Source organism: Gorilla gorilla, chromosome 9 (genome assembly GCF_029281585.2).
Source record: "Gorilla gorilla gorilla isolate KB3781 chromosome 9, NHGRI_mGorGor1-v2.1_pri, whole genome shotgun sequence".
NCBI classification, from domain to species: domain Eukaryota; kingdom Metazoa; phylum Chordata; class Mammalia; order Primates; family Hominidae; genus Gorilla; species Gorilla gorilla.
Genome location: NC_073233.2, coordinates 94,195,626 through 94,203,018, shown reverse-complemented (window position 1 = coordinate 94,203,018; position 7,393 = coordinate 94,195,626). Strand labels below are relative to the sequence as shown.

Here is a 7,393-nt window from a genome sequence, read left to right as displayed (position 1 = left end):
AAGAAAGGCGGGCCAGCGCCAGTACAAGACTACAAGACCCAGAACAAGTCCCAGAGGGCACCGCGCCAGTTTCCGGGAAGGTAAGCCTGGAGGCTTTGCACACTGGGATCGGTAGTCCGGGTGTTTTATAGCCACAAAATCTGTGGATCCGTCATTTCCATGTACAATCCTGGGAAGAGATGCTTCTAACGTTTCTGTGACATCTGAGAGATTAACGGTGTACTTTTACAATAATCACGTCACTAGATCTTTACAAAAACCCTATGAGGTAAGTATTATAATCCAAATTTTATAGGAGTGATCAGCCTCAAATCTTTACACAGCAGTAAATGTTGGAGGCTGAATTCAAGTCCTAATCCAAATCCGGGTTTCTTTCTGCTACACAGTATCTCAGAAGTATTAATCTTTAACCAATTGTTTTGTACTTGTCTACAATTTATAGTAGTTCTTTCCAGCTTCACTTAGTTCTCCCATTAATTTGCTGTACAATTGTGGACGAGTTGTAGATGTCTTTGTGCTTCAGTGCCCCTCCTTTGCAAAAGACAAATAATGCGCCTATTGCCTAGGGTTGCTGTGAGGATTAAATGAGCTAATATGTATAAAACACTTAGAACAGTGCTTGGCTGTGCTTAATTAGTGGGAGTTTTATTGTAAAAATGTCTATTTTTTTCTATGTGGATTTGCAGTAAAGTTTCATAGGAAATACAAAACAATAGCCAAAAAAAAAAAATATACTGGCATTAAGTACTGATTGCCACCAATACTTATTCTCCCTTTCACAGCTCCAATTCCTTTTCTTCTTGAATAGGATAGTAAAGGGTCTCTGTCCAATTTGAAATATCTGAGCTTGGCCACCAGCCGTAAAGCAGGTCTGTCTTCCCAGTTCTCAGTTTATATATGGTGGATCAGTGTTTGGAACAGTCCTCTGGCCTCCACTGTGGATCCCTAAACTGATCACCTATCTTATCACCGATACTCCTTCGAGATAGCTGTGCCAAAGGTGAAGAGGTAGGAAAGGATCTACCAATGTTTCCAACTTACTATCTAAAAAGTCCTAGAACCTTCAGAATAAAAAGGCCATTCATATGAAGACCACTTCATAAATTAAGGCACCCACACTACCTGGGTTCAGAGCCCATCTCTGCCATTTATTAGTTACATAATCTCAGGCAAGTTAACCTAACACTCCCATACCTCCTTTTCCCCATCTTTAAAATGAAGTAATAGTAGTATCTACCGCATAAAGTTGTTTTGAGGGTTCTTACATGTAAAGTACTCAATAGTGGCCAGAATGTAGCTTACTCAATAAATGTTAATATTTAGCATTATTGCCTTTCCTAATTTTCCATGTCTTCTTCATACCCACCTTGTGCACTAGCCATACTTTTGAATTCTCTGAGCAACTCCTACTTTTAAATTTGTATGTGCTTATGCAACTTGTTTTATCTCCCTGTAATATTCACTTGGTTATTTCTTACACATCCTCTCACTTTTCTTCACTAATCTTTCTATGACCCACCTGATAGTCATTTCTTCTCCTACCCAGCAATCTTATATTTAATGGATTGAGAACTAGCTAGCTTAGAATTTTTTTTATAAATTACAGATGATGTTTATTAATTGTCTCAATCTCTGTTATGTGAGATATGAGCTTTTTCTCCATTTTGCTGGTGAACTGTCTTAGTTATAGATTGTACAAAGAGTTAGAGGCAGTGAGTACAGTATCATATCTCTAGAGTAGCCAGTATTCCAGCTACCAAACTATATTATTTGTACATACAGTAGTTCTTTGTAACTTCTGCGGGCAGAACTAGATACAGCATGAGGAAGTGAAGAAAAAATGTTTCAGGGAAAAAAATCTTTCCAATAATCAGAGCTCTCTGAAATAAGAATAGATAGTCATGGAATAGAGTGAATGCTCCTATTCACATTGATATTTTAACCAATGCTGAAATCCACTTACATTGTTGAGGAGACTTACGGAAAATTGGGGAAATTGGCTGAAAACCTCAGAGGTACTTCCCCCCATCTCAAACTATATGATTCTATGGAGTAAGAACCAGTTATAGTTTAATTGTGGCCAGGGTATCAGGGATTCTGAATCCTGGTTTTAGCTCTTCATTAATTAACCTAATGATGAGATCATTTATTTTATCATTTTGGCCATTATGTTTCTTCCAATTCTAGGTTGAATTCTGACTTGAAGAGAGCAAAAAAATATTTTTTCTCTTCTCTGAAAAATTTTTCTTTACAAAACAAGGAGAACAACAAATAGACACACAAACTCTGTCTTCCCTGAACTGGGAGATATCTGTAACCCCAAGTCACAACAGATATCAATGGAAAGTAGATAAAAGAAAGGCAAATGACTTAGCAGAGGCGTGGAAGATCAAACTCAGGTATACAGAGAAAGATAAATATCAGAGAAGCTCAGGAACTGGAGATATCAGGGGCCACAGAATGCAAGAGTAAGACAGGTAGATTGCTTAAAATCAGTGTTAAGATGTTTATATCTGTTCCTCATCCACACCTTGCAAAAGGCCACTGGTATGAAATCTCTGTGGAAAAAAATTAAATCAGAGGCACCCTGGGTACTAGGAAACCATATACTGAAAAAAAGTGGTTGTAAATTAAGGCCACCATGTACAGATTCGGTCCTAAATAAGGACACCCAAATGAGAGAGGAGTCCTTGGCTCACCAAGTCAAACATATCCCAGACTATGTCCACCCAAAGAGGGGTGGCTTTTTCTAAAGCATCCACGTGAGAGTGCTTTGTACTATATCATCCATGCAGAGATAGCTCTTTTTTACATCCCTCATCCATAGGGGAAAAGGGTCACGTTTTAAGAATTGATGGAAAAATCCAACACTCTTTTCATGATAAAAACAGTCAACAAACTAGGAATAGAAGAGAACTTCCTCAACCTGATGAAGAACATCTACAAAAACTCCACATCTAACCTCATACTTAATGGTGAAAGATCAGGAACAAGATAAAGTTGTCTTTTATAGCTGCTTGTACTCAACACTGCACTGGAAGTTCCAGCCAAGGCAATTAGGCAAGATAAATAAAACTGGAAATGAAAAAGTAAAACAATCTCTAGTCACAGATGACATGATCTTTTTTTTTTTTTTTTTTTTTTTGAGACTGAGACAGAGTCTCACTCTGTTGCCCAGTCTGGAGTGCAGTGGCGATCTCAGCTCACTGCAATCTCCACCTCCCAGGGTCAAGCGATTCTCCTGCCTCAGCCTCCCAAGTAGCTGGAACTACAGGCATGCACCACCATGCCTGGCTAATTTTTGTATTTTTTGGTAGAGATGGGGTTTCACCATGTTGGCAAGGCTGGTCTCGAACTCCTGACCTCAGGTGATCCACCCAACTCATCCTCCCAAAGTGCTACGGTTACAGGTGTGAGCCACCACGCCTGGCCAACATGATCTTGTATATAGAAAATCCTAAGGGATCCACTAAAAACCTATTAGAACTAATACACAATTTCAGCAAGATTGAAGGATACAAGGTCAATATACAAAAATAAATTGTGTTGCTATACACTTGCAGTGAACAATCCAAAAATGAAATTAAGAAGATAATTTCATTTAAAATTCTCATTTAACAAAAGAAGTATAAAGTATATACTCTGAAAACTACAAAAAATTGTTGTAAGAAATTGATCTGGCTTGGACATTTGTCTCCTCCAAATCTCATGCTGAAATGTGAACTTCATTGTTGGAGGTTGGCGTGGGAGGTGTTTGGAGCATGGGGGCAGATCCCTCATGAATGGCTTGGTGCTATCCTTGCAGTAATGAGTTCTCACTGTATTATTTCATTCAAGAGCTGATTGTTTAAAAAAATAAAAAATAAAGAGCCTGGCATCTCCCTTGCTCCCTCTCGCCATGTGATATGCCTGCTCCCCGTTCCACTTCCGTCATGATTGTAAGCTTCCTGAGGTCCTTACCAGAAGCTGGACATATATTGCTGCCATGCTGGTACAGCCTGCAGAACTGAGTCAAAATAAACCTCTTTTCTTTATAAATTACCCAGCCTCAGGTACTTCTTTATAGCAATGCAAATGGAGTAACAGAAATTAAAGGACATCTAAATAAATGGGAAAACGTCCCATATTCATGGGTCAGAAGATTTAATATTGTTTAGAAGGCTGTACTCCCCAAATTGATCTACAGATTCAATGCAATTACCATCAGACTCCTAGCTGACTTCTTTGTAGTAAGTGACAACCTGATTCTAAAACTCTTAAGCAAAGGATCCAGAATAGCCAAAACAATCTTGAAAAGAGCAAACTAAGAATATCCATACTTCCTGATTTCAAAACTTGCTACAAAGAAACAGTCATCAAGACAGTATAGTATTTAAAAGGCGGGGCAGGGTGGCTCATGCCTGTAATCCTAGCACTTTGGGAGGCTGAGGCTGGCGGATCACTTAAGGCCAGGAGTTCAAGATAACACAGTATGGTATTGGCACAAGGGTAGACATATAGATGATTAGATTCAAGAGTCCAGAAATAAAACCATATGTCTATGGTCAACTTATTTTCAACAAGAGCACCAATACCATTCAATGGGGGGAAAGAATAGTCTTTTCAATAAATGATGCTGGGACAACTAGATGGCCACATGCAAAAAAATAAACTTGGATCCTTACCTCATAATATATATAAAAACCCAAAATGAATCAAAGATCTAGATATACAAGTCAAAACTATAAAATTCTTGAAGAAAACAGGGTTAAATCTTCATGACCTTGGATTTAGAAAAAGATTCTTAAATATGACACCAAAACCATGAGCAAGAGAAGCACAATTTATAATCTCTACTTCATCAAAATTTAAAATGTGCTTCAAAAGATCCATGAAAAAACCCACAGAATTGGAGAAAATATTTACAAATCATATATCTGATAAGGGACTTGTATCCAGAATATTTAAAGGACTTAACAGCTCAATAAGAAGATAACACTGCTGGGCGCGGTGGCTCACGCCTGTAATCCCAGCACTTTGGGAGGCCGAGGCAGGTGGATCACGAGGTCAGGAGTTCAAGACCAGCCAGGCCAACATGGAGAAACCCCGTCTCTAGTAAAAATACAAAATTAGCCGGGTGTGGTGGTGCATGCCTGTAATCCCAGCTACTTGGGAGGCTGAGGCAGGAGAATCGCTTGAGCTTGGGAGGCAGAGCTTGCAGTGAGCCGAGATCACGCCACTGCACTCCAGCCTGGGCGACAAAGCGAGACTCTGTCTCAAAAAAAAAAAAAAAAGATAACACTAAGCTAAGAACATGAGAACAGTGGCACATGTCTATAGTACCAGCTACTCAGGAGGCTGAGGCAGGAGGATCACCTGTGCCTGCAAGTTCAAGGCCAGCCTGAGTAATATAGTGAGACCCCCATCTTCAAAAAAAATAAGACAGCCCTATGTAAAAATGGGTCATGGGTTTTTATTAATTTCCTAGAGCTGCGGTAACAAATTACTGTAAACTGGGAGGCTTAAAACCACAGAAATTTATTTTCTTATAGTTCTGGAGGCTAGAAGTTTGAAGTCAAAGTAGGTGTTGGGAGGGCCATGTGCCCTCTGAAGGCTCCAGAGGAGAATCTATTCCATGATTTTCTCCTAGCTTCTGGGCGTTGGCAGCAGTCCTTGGCATTCCTTAACCTATAGATAAATTTCAAACTCTGCCTCATTGGCTTGTTTCACATGGCATTCCTCACTGTGTCTCTGTGTTTCTTGTATGAACCCCAGTCATTATATTTAGGGCTCACCCTACTCCAGTATGGGTTCAACTTAAATTGGTTACATCTGCAAAGATTGTGTTTCCAAAAAGGCAACATTCACAGGTACCAAATAGTCATGAATTTAGGGGAGTGGGGAGAGTCTATTCAGTCCTCCACTAATCCGAGTAGACATTTCTCCAAGTTAGATACATAAGTGGCCTATAAACATATGAGAAGATGCTGGATATCATTAGGGAAATGAAAATCAAAACCGCAATAGAACACTTTATATCCACTAGGAAGTAAGGATGTGGAATTGGAACCCTCATCCACTGCTGATGGGAATGTAAAATGGTGCAGCCGCTGTGGAAAACAGCTACCATGTGACCCTGTGAACCTACTCCTAAGATAAAGAGAAACGAAAACATGTCCTCACCAAAACTTGTACATGAAGGTTTACAGCATCATTATTCATAATAGCTAAAAGGTGAAAACCCAATCTCTACCAACAGATGAATGAATAAATAAAATGTGGTATATCCATACAATGGAATATTATTCAGCATAAAAAATTAGAGTACTGATACATGCTACAATATGGATACACCTTGAAAATATTGTGCTAGGTGAAAGAAGCCACAAAAGACCACATATATGATTCCATCCATATGAAAGGAGAAATCATGTTGTCAAAATGCCCACCTTTGCTCAATATATTTCTCCCGAAAGTGAGTTAGGAACCATGGTATGGAGAAAAGACCTCAACAACGGGGTGACTGAGCACAACAGCAAAAACACAAAGACTGCAAGTTGCTCCCAGGGATTGGATAAAATGTTTTAAAAGGAAGGTTGGAATCCATTGGTGTTCTGTTAGTCATCTTCTCCTTCATCTTCCTCTCCTTCCTCCCCTTCAACACCTTTATCTTCACCTTCATCTTCATCCTTGTCTTCATCTTCTTTTTCTCCTTCTCCTTCCTCATCATCCATTATTGGGAACCAAGTAATACTGTAATTGATTTGGCCAAATACCATCTTTGATGACCTTTCCTCATTCATCTGCACCTGCATCAGAATGGCCAGTAAGCCAGGTGAAGAAGCTTTCTGGTTCCCCATGCTGCCTCTTCCTGCTGGCATTATTCTGCATTTTACTTGCATTTTTCATCAAATCCTTTCCAGATTTCCATTTGATTTTAGTGAGTTTGAAGATGGAGCACCACTCTCATTCAGATGAAATTTTTTGGAGAGAACTTTATTTTTGAAGTCAGGATTTTTGTCAAAATAAAAATATTCTGTAACCTGGTTTAATATCTTCAAATTCTGTCACTTCAACACTGGTTAAATATGGCAGTGCCTCTTCATCCTCCTCCCCAAGCAGTGCAGACACTTGTGGATGGTTGACAAATGCTGTTACCCCAAAGTCTGGGATTTTGGCTATCAATTCAGACCTCATCTGAAAAAACAGTTGGCCAAGTTTGTTATAGTTCTGTTCTGTTTTCAAAGTCTCCTCATTGGCTTATTAAGTCTACTTCATTTTGTACTTCATCAATATGTTCAGTTGCTTCTTGCTGTTCTTTTTCTCCCTTCTTCAGCAAGCCCAGACAGACTGATGTCTCTTCCAGCCTCAAGGCAGAAGGTGCTCTTGGTTTCTTCTTTTGAAGCAGAAATAG

At 39.3% G+C, this 7,393-nt stretch overlaps 1 pseudogene; it reads right to left on the bottom strand.

Annotated features, from left to right (window-relative positions):
* Positions 1–6,323: 6,323 nt before the first annotated feature.
* LOC101138891 (protein SET-like) lies at positions 6,324–7,393 on the bottom strand (annotated as a pseudogene).